Source organism: Acomys russatus, chromosome 15, assembly GCF_903995435.1.
Source record: "Acomys russatus chromosome 15, mAcoRus1.1, whole genome shotgun sequence".
NCBI classification, from domain to species: Eukaryota; Metazoa; Chordata; class Mammalia; order Rodentia; family Muridae; genus Acomys; species Acomys russatus.
In genome coordinates, this window is record NC_067151.1 from 43581563 (window position 1) to 43601550 (window position 19988).

At 44.2% G+C, this 19988-nt stretch overlaps 1 protein-coding gene and 1 pseudogene across 1 annotated transcript in view; one reads left to right on the forward strand and one right to left on the reverse strand.

Annotated features, from left to right (window-relative positions):
• Schip1 (schwannomin interacting protein 1) overlaps positions 1-19988 on the forward strand; it is a 769225-nt gene that overhangs the window by 560602 nt on the left and 188635 nt on the right. The window lies entirely within an intron of this gene.
• LOC127199589 (N-alpha-acetyltransferase 11-like) lies at positions 3299-3977 on the reverse strand (annotated as a pseudogene).

The following is a 19988-nucleotide window of genomic DNA, read 5'->3' on the forward strand; positions in this document are numbered from 1 at the left end:
ATTTCTTTAAGGGATTTTTATCTTGGTCACTGTTTTATTGCTGTGAAGAGGCCATGACAATTCTTATTAAACACAGCATTTAAGTCAAACTTGCTTACAATTTCAGAGGTTTAGTCCATTATCCTCATGGTGGGAAGCATGGCAGCATGCAGGCAGACAAGGTAGCTGAGATTTCTACAACTGGATCTGGAGGCCCCAGGAAGAAAGAACGTCTGGGCTTGAGCCTTTGAAACACTTCCCCAACAAGGCCACACAGCCGAATCCTTCCCAAGCAGTGCCACTCTCTGATGACTACACATTCAAATATATCACCCTACAGGAGCCACTCTTAATCAAACCACCACAGAAGTATTGACTTCCTCTTTAAGGGCCTCTGTCATACACATAAAGGCTATTTTAAGATCTTTGTTTTATGTTGCACCTATATTGCACTTCCCAGGGCCTACTGTAGTAAGGTTGCTGGGATCTAGAGGAGACATATTATTGTCCCGGCTGTTACTGATTGTGTTTTTTATGCTGGCATCTAAGAACATGGGTTATAGGTGGCTATAATTCTAGGTGTTGATATCTAGACTTGTCTTTGTTGGGTGACTGTTTTGTTCCTTGGTTTCTATTGCCCTCTCTGGGTCTTAAGAGGGTATGTGGTGGCTATAGAAAAATTGACTAGTAGGAAATTCTTCTGGAATCCTGAATGATATGGCTACTGGGGGTTCTGGGTAAAATGTGTTTCTTTATATTAAGCATAGACACTTAGGAATGAAGAAGGGGGCTACTGAGGGGTTCTTAAGAGTGAGAAAAGTGAGGTGTCAGAATCTGCTTGGTCTCTTGGGTATGGGGCAGAAAGTAAGAATAGGCCATAAATAGGTAGTCTGCTACAGAGCTGAAAATGACACTGAGGAGTTGGATTTGGAGGAGAGGAGGGAGAATGAGGATCTAAGCTCACCTACCTGCTTCCCTGGCCTACTTACTTCTCTGGCAGGCCTGGCTGGGGGGCTGGATCCCAGGGAATGCATGCTGGAGTTGGGGGCTGGGACAATGAAATGAGTGTGATGAGGGGTTAGAAGAGATCTATGTGATCTATTTGAGATGGGAAGAGAAGTGATGGGGAGACCTCAGCAGGAGGCCCACTACAGAGCTGGAGTAAGACAGGGGATTGGATTTGGAGGAGATGGGGGGAGTGGAGATGTGAAGATCTGCAATTAGCCCAGCTGCTTTCCTAGTCTGTGTGGCCTGCAGATTCCCAGGGAATTCCTGATAGAGATGGAGGCTGGGATAAGGGCATGAGTATGGAAAAGGAAAGCTGTGTGAGCTGCTGGAGATGAGGGGAGAGACAGCAGCAGATAGTCTACTATAGAGCTGGGAGTGAAACTGGGGTGGGTGGGGAGAAGTGGAAGTCTGTGTTCAGCCTACCTACTTCTCTGGCTGGTGTGGCCTATAGGTTCCCAGCAAATGAGAAAATACGGTTTTCTCTAGAGTTTGGGTTTTTTTTTCTTTTCCTTTTTAAAATTTATTTATTCACTTTATATCATGATTATAGCCCGCTCCCTCCTTTCCTTCTGGTCCCATCTTCCCTCTCTCTTTCTCTGTTCCCTACTCCTCGGAAAAGGGGAGCCCCACCACCAGGACCACATCCCAGCACATTAAGTCACATCAGGACTGAGAACATCCTCTTCCACTGAGGCCAGACAAATAAGCCCTACCAGAGGGAAGTGATCAAAAGTAGCTTACAGAGTCCATGTCAGAGACAGCCCCATTCCTCTTATTAGGGGACCCACATGAAGACTAAACTGCCCTTTGGCTATGTATGTGTAGAAGGCCTAGGTCCACTCCATGCATGGTCCTTGACTGGTGCTTCAATCTCTGTATGCCCCCCTAGGCCTTGGATTGTTGACACTGGTGGTCTTTTTATGATCCTGTCCTCTCCAGGTTCTTCTAGCCTTCCCTCCACTTTTCCACCAGGTTCCCCATGTTCCACCTAATGTGTGGCAATGAGTCTCAGCATCTGTTTCAATATACTGCTAGGAGGAGCCTCTCAGAGAACAACTATGCTAGACCCCTGTCTGCAAGCATAGCAGCGTATCATTAATAGTGTCAGGAGTTAGCTATCTCCCATGGGGTAGGTCTCAGGTTGGGCCAGGCATTGGTTGGACATGCTCTCCATCTCTGCTCTAACTTTATTTCCTACGCATCTTGTAGTCAGGGTAAATTTGGAGTCAAAGTTGTTGTGGGTGGGTTGGTGTTCCACTCCCTCCACTAGAAGTTCTGTCTGGCCTCTTCAGTCTCCATGACCCCAGCTACTAGGAGTCTTAGGCAGAAGACTATCCTCCCAGAAGCCTGCCCCTTCATAGGTCTCCAGCTTGTCCCAATGATGCCCCCACCCTCAGTTTGTCTTCTCTCTCCAAACCCTTTGACACCCCCCACGTCCACATTCTCCCCACCTCTGATCCCCATCCTCATTTCCCTCTGCACCCTCTCCTAACCTATTCCCTCTCTTCATCCACTTCTTCTGCCTGTTCTATTTCCCCTCCTGAGTGAGATTCGAGCATCCTCCCCTGGGCTCTCCTTGTTTTTAATGAAAAGGAAAGGACAATCAAATTCTCAGGTGACATTTCTTTATTTACTTTATTATGATGCTAATAACATAATAAGTAGCAATTTTTTTTTTTTTTTTACAGGCTTTGGTGAGTTCCCCACTTTTTTCCCTTTTGTATATTTTTAGTTTTCGGGTTAAAGATTGCAACTTCATTTCTGCTTGTCCTTTGCTAATAGCTACAAATTCTGCTTGTGTGGAAGTCCAATAGCCATTACTTTCTCCCAGCAGGAAAAGGAGGCATTCTTCTTCAGAAAGAGGGAGGGCAGGGCGGGAGCAATCGTCAGAGGAAGCGAAAGTAATTAACTTCCACCAGGCTGAGGCGGAGGCCCTGAGGACTAACTTGATGGCCCTGAGCCCTCCAAGAATAAAGACCCAGACAAATAACGGCAAACGCTGAAAACTGGAGAGCTTCCTGGCTTGTCCTCACTTCCTGTTTGGCATCCTAGATGAAAATCTGCAGAATATATGTAATCATTGCAGGACAACTGCAAACAGAATGCAACGCAGCGCAGTCGCAGCCAAGGAAGGTGCCACCACGGCGGTTTCTCAAGCTCCATTGACTCCTGTACAACAGGTTCTGTGTGCATGCATGCCTTCGTGGTCACAGGGTGTTATGCAGGTGGTTTCTGGTGTGCCTTGAAAACAAGAACCATCCAGGTCAGTGTGAGATGACCCGAGAGTGGGTACTGCAGAGCATAGCAGGGTTCACAAGAAACACGTGGCTAAAATAGAAGGGCCTGTATTGTTCAAGAAGGTGGGAGAATACAGCCCTGTGGGCTGTCTTGGAATCAGTGCTGTCTTTGCTGTCACTACCAATAGTGACAGCCAGGCTCTTCTCATGACAGGCTCATCAGAACCAAGAAGTGTGCTGTCCTGAGTCTCCTTGTTTTCCCTGGAACCCAGACCCAACAATCTGCCACCTTCAGCATCTACCCCCACCTCAGCTCAGCTGTTGCCTGTGAGAGACCACACTTCATAGCATATGCATCTTCCCCATGCCCCTACTACAGGGCTTCTACCTCACTAACCTCAAAGTGTTGGCGTAAAGGTGCAAGGCTGTTCGGTTGCTCTTCCTAAAATGCAGGAGAACGTACTTAGTGCTGAAATTCTCCATCATGGGCTGTGAAGCCTGATCCATCAGTGTCTGGGCCAAGCTGAGGCACCAGTGGGAGCCAGTGAGGAACAGCAGCAGGATCGTCTTTCCTTTTGGCCAGAACATAACCAACTATCTTCCAATCACCATCCATGGCAGTGTAGGAGGGCCGGGGGCAAGAGAGGCCATGACAGAAATAGTATTTCATGTGGTAGTTCTCAGGAAGGCAGGAGGTCAAAGTGTTTGCTGCAGGTTCATCAGGTCATCTGGCCAAATGCAGCATATGTTCATGTTGGCAGCAGATAGAAGCCTGTCAGACCACAAAGAATCAGAAAGGGTGCCACAGAGGGCTAGTGACACCTGGGTGATGCAAACAGAGCTGGCTCACACAAGATGAGAAGGATCTCCCATTATCTTCAGCTTCTCGTTGGCAATGCTGTACAGAACTTTGTCCATCCTCATGCACATGAGGTCCCAGTTGGGTCAAAAACCTGATGATGACCGAGCCGTCCTCCTCTGATAGGATGACCTAGTCTATGTGCCAGCTGTTGTTCAGGAGCCCGTAGGGACACCCTGAGTGGTTCTGCACTGCCAGACACTTCGAACTCCCTTGTGTAAAGCCACATGCCCCAACCCGAGTTCACCATTTCACAAACAAACATCCATTTTCATTATTTCATGTTTCCTCCCACTTCCAGTTTAAGTGAATACCTATTTTCCTGTCATTACAATTAGAGCATAGATAGTAATTTTGAATTTTAGGGTTTTTTTTTCCTCTCTCTCTCTTTAATGATTCACTAGAAACATTACTCACATTATCTCAGTGTTTTAAAACTCATTATTTTTGCTCCTGAATAACAATTCTGAGTCACTGGCGGTTCAGGGAAAGTTGCCCTCTCTGCCAGCTTTCTCATCTCTTTTCACTGGACTTGCTAGGGGTTGGACTTTGACTAAACATTTCAGTTTAGTTGGTTTAACCTGGCGTTATCCCAATCCCAATCCCAATCTGCAAGCCTCTTCACGCCTGGGAGACTTTAGCAGGTGAACTATACAGGATAGGTCAGAGGGAGGGCTGCTTAACGTGCTTATCCTGCTCTGAGGCACCTTCCTTATCTTACAGACTCTGGGCTTGGGATGTAGCTCAGTTGGTAATGCGCTTACCCAGCATGCATCTCACCCTGAGTTTGATCACCAGCACCATATAGACGAGATAGAAGAGATGAAGGCAAAGTTCTGGGTTAACTTGAGATACAAGAGACCCTGATTCTAAATCAATTAAATGTAATGTTCTTTACTTAGCTCAGCTAAAAGTAAAGGCCTGTAAGATAAACTTTTAAAAATAAGTGAAGTAGACTTCTAAAAACTTATTATTTTAATAAATAATTTTAAAAAGTAATGCATGGTTCAAAGGCCTAGCCTATGGAAAGCACTCAATACATACTGGCTTCTCCCCATTTCTTTTCCTATGGTAAGTAAATAACAAAGGATTTTAAAAGACACCTTCTCAGATACAGTAACAGCTACTGGAAAAGCCAAAGCCGGGGCTGGCTCCTGTGGGAGGATGGGGCCTGAGAACAGGGACATTGGCCAGCGCTGCTCCTGCAGGGGCAGACGTGGTGCTTACACTATGCTGCTCCGTGTGGGCTCACAATGATGTTAAGAACTGTAAGTTCAAATGATGGGTGATATATTCAAAATGGAGGATGGTTAGTGTAGGTGCTGAATCTTGGAGAACTCTGACTCTTAGAAGAAAATGAAGTTTGGTCCATAATTCTGAATGACAGAATTCCAAACACCATAATCCTAGATGTTAAAACCTAAAAAGATCAAAATCCCAAAAATACAATTATAGAAAAAAATAACGCCAAATTCATCCTTTTCACTATGTGCATATGCAGTATTGTTTATATGTATGGTGTGTGTGTATGTTTGCATGGTGTGTGCACAGGTGTATACAGCAGTGAGTGAGTATGGAAGCCATAGGTAAACATCTGGTGTCACCCTCAGCTGCTCCCCACCTTATTTTTGAGACAGGGTCTCTTGCTGAGCCTGGAGCTCTCTGAGTCAGTGAGGCTAGTTGCACAGGGATCTGTCCTGACTCATCTGCTGTCTCCACCTCCTCAGCTCTGGGGCTACAGACCTCTGCACCAGCTTTTGATATGGGGGCCAGGGATCCAAATCCATGTCATCAAGTTTACACCATGGGCGCTTTTATTATTATTTTTTTTTTCTTGATAAAGACTTCTCCCTTGCCCCACTTTGTTTACATTTTTTAATTTTATTTCTAAAACATCATAAAATGACAAAAAGAATGTATTGGCACTCAAATGCATAAACCCAGACAAAGACATACACTCATACACAAAAAATTAAAAATTAAAAAAAATTTAAATGCCATTGTGATGTTTTGAGTTTTTTTTTAATTATTATTATTACTTTCATTGTCTGGTAAAGTGTTGTTTTGTTTTGAGGCAAGCAGGGTGTTCTATATGAAGGAGTGAGGGAGCAGAGCTATGAAAATTGAATAGTCATAGCCACAACTATCCTATCAAAAATGCATTAACCTTGTCCCCAAAATCACCCTTTATATCTCCCTTATATGGTATTTTCCCCCAATGAGAATTACAGTCAAGGCCACAAAAATATTGAAAGAATTTTAGTGTCAGGATTTCAACACTAATGCTTTTAATTATCCAGGATTGAGATTTTTCTAAAGATATTTGGGGATTCTTATCTTTGTAGATTTTGCCTTTCAGGATTGTGGCTTTTTAGGATTAAATCTGCCCAAAGGAAAACTATGTTCTTTTTTCTAGAACTCCTTTGAGTATGTTACCATATTGTCCATTAGAGCTTTATTGCTGTGAAGAGACACCATGACCATGACAACTCTTAAAAGGACAACATTTAACTGGGGCTGGCTGACAGTTTCAGGGGTTTAGTCCATTATCATCATGGCGGGAAGCATGGCAGCATGCAGGCAGACATGATGCTGGAGGCGGAGCTGAGAATTCTACATCGTGATCCAAAGACAGCAAGGAGGAGACTGTCTACTACCCTAGGTGTAGCTTGAGCATACATCATACCTCAAAGCCCACCCCTACAGTGGCACACTTCCTCCAGTACTATACCTACTCCAATGAGGCCACACCTCCTAATAGTGCCACTTCCTTTGAGGCAAGCATTCAAACACATGAGTGTATGGGAGCCATACTTATTCAAACTACCACACATATGCAAGCCTGAGCACACTAGAGAACAGATGCCATATTAGTCTGACGGCCTTGATCTGGTTCTGGCAACTAGGATTACTTCTGTCAATGTGCTGCCATAACCAAGATGTCCTTTATATAATCCACTGCTGTCTTTAATCATAAAGCTGACTGGGGTAGCAGCCAAGAAACCTAAGGGCTCATTTGGGTTTTAAGCAAACCTTTCACTGTGCAAACCAGTGGATCCAATCTCCATCCCCAGACCTCCACCCACCCTACCTCTCCCTCATCAAGCCAGTATTCTCTCTGCTCTAAACCACTTGGGCTCAGAGAGCAGGCTGGAGGCCATCCAGAGCCCCAAGCCCATTGCTCAGTAACCAAATTGCTTGCTTCTCACACCCATCACAGTTTCCCACTAAGGCTTCTTCCTGCCACCTGACACTGTGGCTTGCTCCCTGTGGCAGGTATGGCATGATACATTCTTGCAGTGGCATTAGCTTCTTTGGGTTGAACTCAAGCATACGTCTACAAGTTAATGTCTAGGTATGTTTTTAAAACATCCTCTAGGGCTGGAGAGATGGCTCAGAGGTTAAGAGCACTATCTGTTCTTCCAAAGGTCATGGGTTCGATTCCTAGCAACCACATGGTGGCTCACAACCAGCCACAATGGGATCTGGTGTTCTCTTCTGGCAAACAGACACACGTGTGGGCAGAATACTATATAAATAATAAATAAATCTTTACAAAATAAACAAATATAAATAAATAAACAAATCACCCTCTGTCCCACTTCAAGGCTTCTGTTCTGGTTTCCTTTGTGTCACTCTGATAAAGTGCCCTAAGCAAAAGCAGCTGAGGGGAGGGAGGAAAGGGTTAATTTCATCATACAGGGGATCATGATTGAAAGAAGTCAGGGCAGGAACTCAAGCAGGAACCTGAAGCAGAAGCCACGGCGGAGCACTGTTCGCTGGCTTGCTTGCTCTCAGGCTCACACTTAGCTAACATTTTTACATATCTCAGGACCACCTACCTCTTGGATTTCCTCTTGGTTGACTAACTCTGGGCTCTCTCAGGTTGGCATAGTTAACTAGGACAGCATCCTAATGAACAATGCCTGACTACCCACCAACCTTCAAAGCCATCCTGAAGACACTGCTATATCCTACTTAACTGGCCAGCCTCAGCTCAGGTGAACTCCCTGAAAGGTCTTTATTCCAACTGCTGTATGCATTCAGTTCATAGTTATCCAGCCACCGCCCACCATACTCTGGCCTAGAAAATGTGATAGTGAATAAAATGGACAGATAATCCCGCCCCTTTAGGAATTGCATTTTTGTAGGCAAGATCACTTCTGAGAGACACGCATTTCATAACAGAAAGTTGGTCTCACATCCTTTCATAGGGTTCAGTAAAACTAATTCAATTAAGCTCATAACAGAAACATACAAAATTAATGACAGAGCTATGTTCTATCCTAATGGCAAAATCCAAAGTAAAGAAGTCTTTATTTTAGTGAAATTTCAAAATGTAATTATGAATCTCAGTTGTTGTTTGTTTGTTTGTTTAGCTATTTATTTCCTGTTCATGCTTTAGGTTCTGTTTAAAATCAAAGACCCAGATTTCTTAAGGAAAAATTAATTATTGTGAATGGCTGTTGGATCACAGTCACAGGTGCCTCACTCTCTGCCCCTGTAGTTAGAGCACACCCCCTCTCTGCTGTTTCACTCTTTGGGACAGAGAATTGATAAAGCATGCTATGTGACCTTATAGTCCCCCTTCACAGCTGCAAACCTGTCCTCCTGCCTACTGGCCAGACCCCAAAGCACTATGAATTATAGCTATCTTCATCAATATCTTCTTACTAGCCTCTTAGGCTAGGGCACATGGTATGGTGCTTGCCAAACCCAAGCCTACTCTACCCCTACCCAAAAAAGCCTATAAAAGTCAAAGCTCCCTTTGTTCCACAGACCCAATGGGTCTGTGTCCCTTCATCCCACTTCACAAGACTTCAGGTTGCCTTGAATCCTGGTCTCTGAGGTTCACCCAGCAGCCTTCAATCTTTCCCCACTGAGCTGCTCAGGTTCCTTCTCTATGAACCTGCTCTCTCTTTTGTAAGTTACAGAAATACACATACATTAGATTTTTCTCATCCCTTCACCTTGCATAACTCCACTGTCCTTATAAGGAGACTTATCCCATTGGGTGTGGTGCAGCATGCCTTCAATCTCAGCGTTCTGGGGGCAGAGGCAAGTAGAACTCTGTGAGAGTTCCAGGCCAGCCAGGGCTGCTGTGGAGTGAGAGAAAGAAAAAAAAACTAACTAAATAAGTAAACTAGCCTAAATCTATCAGTGTGGATTCACTTCTGGTGCAACCCTAGAAAAAGTTTTACAAGGGGCAGTATTATCCCACCAGTTCTGACTTCAGACCACTTACTTTTCTTGGGCTAACTCTAGGTACAGTGAGCATGGATTTTCCTGCCCACATCTCAGGTCTGACTTCTGGTATCCAGTTATGATTGGATAATTTATTCACACCAACGCTTCCACTTCCACTGAAAATTACTAAAACTATTGAATATGTTTTAATCTCTTTTAAAAAGTTAATAAGCCAGGACACAGTGACGCCAAAACCAAGACTAAGAGAACATAAGGAGGCAGCCACTTACCGGAAGCTATTTGTGTCCCAAGTACAGTTGCCTATTTGGACTGTGGGACTAAACTGTGGCCTCCCTGCATTCACTGGGTGAGCTGAGTGAAGTCAGATCCCAAGACCCTTCAAAGGGAGAGCATCACAAGCAAATGCCATGTAAAAGTGAAACACGAAAGGCTCAGCTATAAAGAACTGAGTCCCATCCCATAGTCATCAGGAAAATGGTTAACCCAGAGCAAAGCCCAGGCAGGAGGAAAAAGGGGAAACTCGATTCTGAGAGGCCATAGCCACATGAGTATTTGAAACCCACACACGGGTCCCAGCGTTGCATTGCTGCCCAGAATCAATGCAGCTTAGTGTCGCCAGACTGATGTGACTCTGTGCCTCCTGGGTAGCAAATGCCAACTTTCACCTAAGAGAAGAGCCCTAGTTGTATCAGACTCGGAGAATCCTCAGCAATGCTTTGTCTCACGTGCCATAAGCAGCACATGCTCAAAGGTAGCTAGGCACAGGAAGAAACAAGACACTGCAAGCAAGAGCCAGCAAGAACGCAGGAAAGAGTCACTCAGACATTCCCTCCATATGGAATGGCCACATATGGGTTGCTAAATGAAAAAGCAATTGGTATATTTAAGGAAATTTTAGAGCAAACATCAGGAATGGTCAGGAACTCACAAAATTTTTGAAAGTTCTTTTAAATGACAGTATCTCTACAAATTAAAAAAAGGGAATGATACAGGTCTTCATTTCCATAACTGAACCTAGCCCCAGTCTCATTGCTGTGGCAGCATCTCTGACGAAGTAACCTAAGGGGGGCAGAGTTCATTTGGCTTACAGCTCTAGGGTCTGCTGCCCACCATGACAGGGAAGGAAGGACGGCAGGAGCATGGGGAAGCTGCTCGTGTTGTGCACACAGATCATATTTCTGATAAGGGTAGACATTTTAAATAACTGAAGATGGTCTGGTCACCTGCAGGTTAAGTTCAACCTCTCTGAAGGTCAGCAAGGACCCAGCACTCAGCAACCCAGAGCTTTGGTCTGGTCTTCTCTTGGGTAGTCTCCCCTATTTTCCCCCAGTTCTTCTGAATTCATTGTTTTGTTGTCACTGAACCTTCCCCAGTAGTACCCACAGCCCCTCTCCACTGTCACAGGTGTAACTCCTTCACAGGTGTACACTGACCTATGGCCTGATCTTCCTTGTTCTTCTAAGTCATGCAATTTTGTAGACTGAGTATCCAATCGGTTTATGCTTCAAGAGCCTAATCCTCTAAAAATGCGTTAATTTACCATGTACTTCCCACAACAGAGGCAGACATGGTGTCTCAGGATCACTGAACTTTCGAAATAAAGACTTAACGTTAACTTCAGCTGCCAATTATGAAGGTAGGATGAAAAAATTTAAATCCCCGAATTAAGAATGCTATCCTTAACATTAGAGGGTTTATTAAATTCATCCCTGAATACCAATGGAGAGATGTTATTCTTAGTAAGAATTGATGCCAGAGGGATGGAGAGATGGCTCATCATAAGCTAAAGGCCCTTGTGCTCTGGTGGAGGACCCAAGCTTGGTATCTGACACTCACGTACTGTGGAGGAATGCTGAGTGAATGTATCAACCATCAATAAAGCACTGTTTAGCCAATCAGCTGGGTAGAAGGACAGGAAGTGGAAAGTGGGACTTCCTGGAGGAGAAGAGAAAGTTTGACGGTTGGGAAGGGACAGGAGTTGGACAGTTGGAGGAGGACGGTGGGGACTGAACGAGGACCAGTCCATGGGTCATAGTGGCAAGTGCTTGGAATATATGTATGTTATAAGGTTTAGAGTAGTTTGTTTAGTTTACGAGTAGATTAGAATCAGTTCAGACTCTGCCCGACGAAGTGCTGGCAGCTTTAAAGTACGTTTCGGTCTCCCTGTGTCAGTTATTTGCCTTGTAGGCTGAACGGATACAAAATACTGTGGCACGTACTATCTCACAACCATCCATAATTCATGTTCCAGGGGATCAATGCCCTTGTCTGACCTCTAAGGGTACCAGCCACGAATGTGCTATATATACATGCATAAAGACAAGCACTCAGGCCAGGTGGTGGTGGCACATACCTTTAATCCCAGCACTCGGGAAGGCAGAGGCAGGTGGATCTCCATGAGTTTGAGGCTCGCCTGGTCTACAAAGCGAGTCCAGGACAGTCAAGGCTACACAGAGAAACCCTATTTCGAAAAAAAAAACAAAAACAAACAAAAGACAAGAGATCACAAATATTAAGTAAGACAAATAAATCTATTAAAAAACTGATTGCATAAATTGACAACACAAAAAGGACTCTACTCATCATCTGACATCCTGCAGTGTCCGCAGTCCCCTGGGTTTCTTTGGAGGAGAAACTTTTGCTACAAAAAAAAAAAAAAAAAAAGGAAGGAAGAAATAAAACACCACAGTTTAAGACCTCTCTTTCTTCAAAGACGAAAGCTACACAAAGAGAGCTGGAGAAGCCTTCCTACTTTACACTTGGAAAGAAATTGAGAGATGGTTTTTCTGCCAGCAGTCTTGGATATAGACCAACTAGAGACGATTAGCAGAAATGATTTAGTGGAGCTCAACCTTCACACAACTGGGCTGTAGCTTTAGGAACCTGGTTCTTAGTGTTTTAGATGAGCGTACAGTGCCTTCCAGCTAGCATTGAAATGCTATGAAGGCAAACTGGGAAAAAAGCATTAGGAAGAGATGGCAATACCCATGATTCTCTTGGCACACCCCAGACACTGGCAATAGGCAGAGCCCACATCAGTGCCATGGAATTGGCATTTGTTTTCCATGTTTACACCCCAAACAAACAACAGTGAAAAATCCTCCTGTTTCAAGGACTTAAGGTTCACCTAGGAATGAACTTCACAAAAGCAAGACTACCAAGTCTTTCTCTTTTCTAAGGATTCAGTTAATAGGTTGTAAACATTGTTTCAGAAAGCACGTCCACACATTACCGAGTCATTTACAGAATGGATCCCCGAGGACAGATGTGTGGTGATTAATGTTTCCAAAGCACCATGGTCTCCTTCAGTCCTCACCCTGTGCTTTAGTCAGTCTGGGCCAGTAACTCCAGTCCTTCATGAGAACACACAAGTGAGGTCACACACACCCTACTGTGGGGACAAGGCCTTCTCAAGGTCTCTTTACATTGTGCCAGCCTCTATTTACCCTGTAGGGTTAGACCGTATGGGGTCTTTTTCTAGACCGCATGGGGGTCAAATCCCATGCAGAGCCACAAAATGTTTTGCAATGAAAATTAAGAACAACTGCATATTTTAAAAATCAAATGACCACAGCAGTTAAACTTACCCAAACCCCTCTAGCTTTGCAACAAATTCTGTCCTTGGTTCAAAATACAAGTCTCTCCTTGGCCCACTGTTAATGCCAGAAACTGCTGATAGCATAAATGGATATTTCAGCTCAATTTGCCTTGAAACTTGGGCTGTGGGGTTCACACAGCAGCCTTCAATCTCTTCCAACCGAGCTTCTCAATTGCTTTCTGGTTCTTGATAAATTGGTTGAACAAGCTCAATGTGTCCATCACACCAGGTCCCAACGCTGGGCTGATTGCTATGTAGTACAATTAGCAGGGTGATTTATTTAGAAAGCCTGTCCCCGCCGTGACTGACGAGCTCTATCCTAAGTGCTTGTGCTCCTGTTTCAATGGCGAGATCTCCTTCCAAATAAAATGGCCCTTTGCAACTTGGAAGTGGAGTAACACAGCCAACATTTACAGAATGCCTGCCATGTCGAGGAAGGGGCTTTGGAGGCCGTAGGCTGACCCTATAACCAAGCAGGTTCAAGGGGCTTTGTCAGGTACCCACAGCACAGAGGATACTAAGAGCGGAAGTTCTCACTCATAGCAGCCCAGCCCTTTAAATGGCTTTAAAATTAACCTCTCTCTCTCTATTAACTGTCTCGTTACATTTCAGTGTCCCTCCTGCAAAGGCCTCCTTTTTCTCATGCATCCATCCCTCTTACCTTCAAAATCTGACAGTCGTTCCCCACCCTCACCCAAATCCTGCTTTTTAATTTCTAGAAAAATAGTAGATTTTTTTTTCTAGAAACACTCAGCTAGCTGTTCCAACCAATGACTACACACTCTGTTTTGTTTGTATCATGTGCTTTGGCTTGAGTGGTTTATTTTGTTGGCTGCTGGCGGTGGCATTTTCCTACTTTCATCTTTTTTCTCACTGAGGATTCTGAAATGTTGAAGACACACGAAGGCATCCATCAGTCATCATGAAGGTCTTTGGAGCTTGATGAAGTACCCAGAACCAGAATAAGGCTTGTAATTGAGCCCCTTTGGCTGTACTCTGGTTACTGTGAGCTTTGTGGGCCTCGTGCTGAGTCACTGTGTCCACTGCTCTTAATGCTTCCATGTTTCATCCCTTCCTGTTATCTTCAGCTTCTCCCCAAACCAGCCAGAACTCAGGACCACCATCCATCAATCACCTAAGTCAGAATTCTAAAATCAACACAAGATAGGTCCAGCCCACTAGCCATTCCTTACCTTTTGCAAGCCTCTTGGGTTTAGTTTCACATCTGCCATATTTGAATCCTTATCCCTTCTGGCCTGAATTGTAGTCCTTCCCTCTCAGAGGACCCACTTGCACCATTCAGAGTCAAAATTCCCTGCACCACAATATTTTTTTAAACATATCGTTTCATGTCCTGACTCCTTACCGCTTTCAGGCTAAATGTCAGAAGTCTTGATTCTGTTCTGCTTTTCTGTTGCTGTGACAAACACCATGACCAAAAGCACTCAGATCAGACATGTGCAGCTGTCCTATTGTGTCCTGAAAGCTCTGCTTCTCTGTAGTCATCTACCCCTTCTGGCTTTTATATTCTTTGTGTCCCCTCTTCCTAACGATTCCTAAACTTTGAGAGAAGGGGTTGTGAGGTAGATGTTGAAAAGAAAGGTATCATCAGCTCAGGACCCCCAAGAACAAGTTCTCAGCACAGAGGAGATTTATTAGTCCCAGAGGGACAGAGGGCTGAAAATCAGAGACAAAGACAGGAGAGAGAGGATGTGGGAGAAGGGGAAGGGAACAGGGAGAGGGAGGAGAAGGATTTGTCTCAGATGACTACCTTTTGATAGAGAGGAGATAAACATAGCACATAGAAAAATGGCAGTGTATCAAGGTACACAGAGAAACCTCATGTTAGGATGAGGTGTTTCGTTGTAATTTGGCATGCCAAGTAGGTGAGCCAAAGGGGGCTTTTGATTGCTAGATTTCAATACTTTGATAGCTGGACCTCGGTGGTCAGCTTCAGGAGGAAAAAGTGATCAAATAAGGGAATGAATCTCAGGAGGCAGCTTTAGGAATGTACCCTAATGATTTTTAGCAAAGCAGGGGCATGGGGGAGAAGGACAGGACCTGGCAGAGCCACGCTCACCATGCTCGAGCTGGACAGAGTCCTGTCAGATGTTCCATGAACTAAGAGGTGATTGGGACAGCATACATGAGACCTGTGCAAGGTTAAGCCAGGGAAAATTCCACCATGGAGGGGAAAGGTAGTCAGAAAGTCTTCCGCTTAGCTGGGAAGCTGTCAGCAATTGATGGCTGCATGGAGTAGAAAGGGTGGTCTTGTAGACGGTGAGTGGATTCAGTCGCCAGGGAGAGAGAAACAAAACAAAACACGAAGCATAAAGAGAATAGTGACACGGGGATAGAAGAATTGGAGTGGAGGAAGTTGGGGGTCAACGTGATCAAAACACACTGCGTACATTCACAGAATTCTCAGACAACTTTTAAAGCAACTTAGGAGATGAAAGGGATTATTTAGGCTATACTTCTAGGCCATGACGCATCATTAAAGAAAGTCAGGGCACAAGCTCAGGAACTGAAGTGGAAACCATCGGGGGGGGGGGGGGGAATGCTGCTTTCTAGCTCAATCACAGGCTTACGCTTAGCTTCATTAGGCGTGCATCATATATCAGGCCTTATCTAGGAATGGTGCTGCCCACAGTGGGCTGGGCCCTCCCACATCAATCATCAGTGAAGACAATCTCAGGCATGTCCACAGATTGGTCTGATGGGGGCAAGTCGTCAGTTGAGGTCCATCCTCCTGAAGCTGTGTCAAGGTGACAATAAAAACTAACCAGCTTAATGATCATATCCCGTATTATTTTCATTGTCAGTGACATCTGCGACAGAATGCCTGACATTAACAACGTAAGAAGAGAAAACCTAAGAAAAAGTTTACTTAGGTCCACTGTTTCAGAAAGTTCAGCTCATGGACACTACTACACTTGGCCCCATCTACTTGGGCAAGAGTATCTCAGCAGCAGGAGCATATGACAAAGGAGAGCTGTTTATTTCCTCTCAGTCAGGAAGCAGAGGAAGCAAGACAGGAAGCAGCCAGGGACAAAATAGCTCCAACACACACACACACACACACACACACACACACACACATGATCTTCTTCCACCTAACCCTCTTCTCCAGAGCTTCTCAGAACCTCCCAGAATGGTACCACCAGCTAGCAACCCTTAAGCATTTAAGACATGAGACTGCAGGGAGAATTTCATATCCAAACCATAGGGTGTCCTGTCTACATTTGTGGCTTCATTTTCCACCCACCTAACATGTGTCCCTCATCTCCTTCCGTTTGGAATATTGTATAGCACCTCTAATTTCTCCTGGCTTGGCCTTCATTATTTCATAAGTGGCTGCTCTTTCTTCTCCCTGGATGTCTCTCTTCCCATGAATATTGACGTTAGCTGGTTTTGGTCCTTCCAATTCAGTTTACTATGTGTCATACACTAAGTTAAAAATAGTGCATTCTGGGGGCCAGAAACATGTCTCAGGCACTCAGAGGTCTTGTTGCTCTTGCCTAGGACAAGAGTTCAGTTCTGAGTACCCACACCACACACCTTACAAGCATTGTAACTCCAGTTCCAAGGGATCTGACACCTTCTAGTTTTGAAAGACAGCCACATACATATGCACATATATATAGACACACATGCATTGCATAAATAAAATAATTTTTGATGGCAGGTTTTGAGACAGGGTTTTTCTGTGTAGCCTTGGCTGTCTTGGACACCCTCCTGCCTCTATGTTTAAATAGTACATATATTCCTTAAGCCCCAGGTCCACTTCGATGGCCATCACTCACTCAGTATCTATGAACACTTCCATTAGAATATCAAAGATAATGTTTCTGAGTCAGCAAGATGACTAGGCCAGAAAAAGTCCTTGCAGCCAAGCCTGAAGATCTGAGTTCAGTCCCCAAGGATCCACAGGTACAAGGAGATACCCTACTCCTGAAAGCTGTTCTTTCACTACCACCACACACACACACACACACACACACACACACACACTCATGCTGTGGCACTCATGCCCACCTACATATACACACAAATAAATAAATGCACCTTTTAAATCAAAGAGCATCTCATGCATGTAGTCAAACACTATTTTCTGCTGTGTCATACAACAGTGAGCAGCAACTTAGGTGATTTGTACTGACAGGCTGATAGGAAGAAAGACACCTGAGAAATAACATGTGTGATCACTAATACCAAAGGTCGACTTGATTATATTAAGAAATGCCTGGGAAGGGGAGGGGAGGCAATAATGAGGTGTTCCTCTTTGGGAGTGTCTGGGAAGACTTTTCCAGACAGGATGACTCGAGGGAGGAAGAACTAACTCAAAATGAGCAGGACCATCCCATGGGCTGGGGGCAAAGACTGAATAAGAAGCCAGATGACCTCTCCCATCTCCACTTTCTCTGTCTCCTGACCCACTAGGACCTGAGCAAATAGGCTGGTGCCCCAAAAGCCTTAGAGCTACCAGCCCACATGCCTTTCCCCACCAGGAGAGACTCCAACTCTGAGCCAAAATACACATTTTGCTCTTGAGTTACTTCTGTCAAACATTTGGTCACAAGAATGAGTAAAGTAAGTGGTTAGGTATTATAACAGGCAAAATGAAAACGGCAGGGTGTTTGGGGGCTCTCAAGCAAACTTGAAGGCCAGGAAGCCATCCTTTAGCTGAGCACGAGGTATTTTCCAGGAAAAGAAAGTAGCCTGTTAAAAGCCTAGATATGAGGGTCCCTCTCCTGGGTGTGAGGAACCCACTTCAATTGAAGAAAGGCAGGAAACTGGAAAAACTAGTAGGATGGAGAGATCAGTGGGATGCTGGCTGGCAGATGCTACAGAAGACATGGCTAAGGAATTACACCTTTATCCCTTAAACAAAGAGGAGGCTCTTGTGTGGCTTTAGGAAGAGAATAGTTTTCCTGAGAGGTCCCTGTGGCTATCTGTCCTAGTGCAGGGGGTATGGGGGGGGGGGGGGCGAAGTGTTGGCAGTGAGCTGGATGACTTAGCACCAGAAGAAATGAAGAGCTGTGGAGACATTTTAGTTACTGCTCACAAGGTAGAATTGACAAAGCTGATGGACTTCCTGGGGAGAAAAGCACTTGAGACTGAGCAGTTCAAGGTAACTCCAATCCAAATGTCTAGATTCCGGGAGTTGTAGGAACTGTTTTTATGTTCAGAGCATTTGGATGAAGATCCACTTTGTGCCTAAGGTCAGGGCATGCTGATGGGAGGGGCCTTTAAGACTAGAAGGGTTGTCTACGATGTGGTTTGAATATGCTTGGGTCTAGAAGGTGAAAGGAGAGAGACAGATAAATGTAGGGAGTTGATGGTCATTGCATAGATTGTAATTAATGCCAAAACAATGAGCACAGTGTCATTACACTCTTGGTCCACTGAGGTAAGGACAGAGGTTACTCACCTCTGGGTCTCCAATATCAGGATCTTATACTATGCCTGGAATGCAGCAGATTCGTTGGCAGTTTTATTGAAGAATGGATGTGACAATCAACTTAAATTTTAAAGCATTTTGAATATAAGATACTGAAAAACAAAATATGTTATTGTATTGATATGACTCAACCAAACTTTTAGAAATGCTGTACTAGAATGAATAATCTAAACTAGAAAAAAAAAGAGTTGGGCGGAATAATAACTGCTTTGAAGACAAATAAAATGCATTTCAGTTGTACAAATTAAGGCACAGCTACAGTCCAAAAATTACCAAAGCAGATTGCAAATGCTACTTTATTATGATCATTACTACAAAGTCTGTGGCAGTGCAATTAAAATTTGATAATTGTATTTGTCTATGCATAATAATTAGCAGAGACAAAGAGATTAAAAAGGATAAAGAGAAATGAAAAACTTAGCAACCTCTAATCCATACATTTGGCACCACCCAAGCTTGCCTTCAGCGAAGGCCAGTCATGGAGGCTTGCTCGCCATCCTCCACAGTTCCCATCATAGAGTGTAAGTATGGCAAGAGAACAAGCTCCTTTACATATTATTATGGTAGTTTTGTAATTATTTTCCAAGGGAACTCATTTTATCTTTTGGTTCTTTTATTGAAATTATGAATCCACTCTCTGGGACCAATGTCATGGATATTGGCTGGACCATTCAAAGAATAGGTATGCCCCCAATAATTTTTAAGCATGTCTCTTTTCCTTCCTCCTGTGTGTGTTTGTGTGTGTGTGCATGCACGTGTGTGTGTGTGTGTGTGTGTGTGTGTGTGTGTGTGTATGAGCACAGTATATTGTATGTGTTTGTTGGGAGGCTTGCACTCAATGTGTGGAAGCCAGATAATAGTGCCAGGTGTCTTGTTCTATCACTCCCTGACCTATTTTCTTGAGATAGGGTGTCTCTCACTACACCTGGAGCTATGCTGACAGCCAAAGTCCCTTCAGTCTGTCAGTCTGCTTCCCACTGAGCTAGGGCTATAGGCATATGCAGCCATGCCCAGCTTCTTCCATGGGTTCTGGTGATTTGAACTCAGGTCCTCAAGTATTTCAGCAAGCAGTCTTCTCTACTGAGACATTTCCCTAATCCCCAACCCCTCCTTAATTAAATTATTCTTTATTCTATCTATTAGAAGACACAATTCGGAGTTTCCTTTCAATTTTTGTATATGATCCCATCATTCATGTGAGACTGACAGATAATTCTCGTCAGAATCTTAGATAACTGTGTAGGGCAACACTCATGTAGCAATGGGACTTTGGTGAGGTAAAAAGTGTTAAAAAGAAATCTTGTAGCTTGTCTGCACCTTGACTTGTCTTGACTCTAAATTGAGAGATTAAGCTGTCTACTTGTAAACTCCCGTCTACCTCTGTAATTTTACAATTCTCACCCTAGGAACATTTCATTGAGTTAAGCTATCTCAGCTTTATTAAATTCGACTTTACATCATTATTTTATTATAGTCTCTCCAGTAAGTGCTAATAGTTGATACACTGTGTCTCCATCCCCAGCGAAGTTAAAGGCCTAGAGATGTAGCATCCCTCTTTATGGTCTAAGATGATCTAGCCAATGATAATGCTCCCATTCTCTAAGCATTTACCATGGTCCAAGCATCTTCATAAGC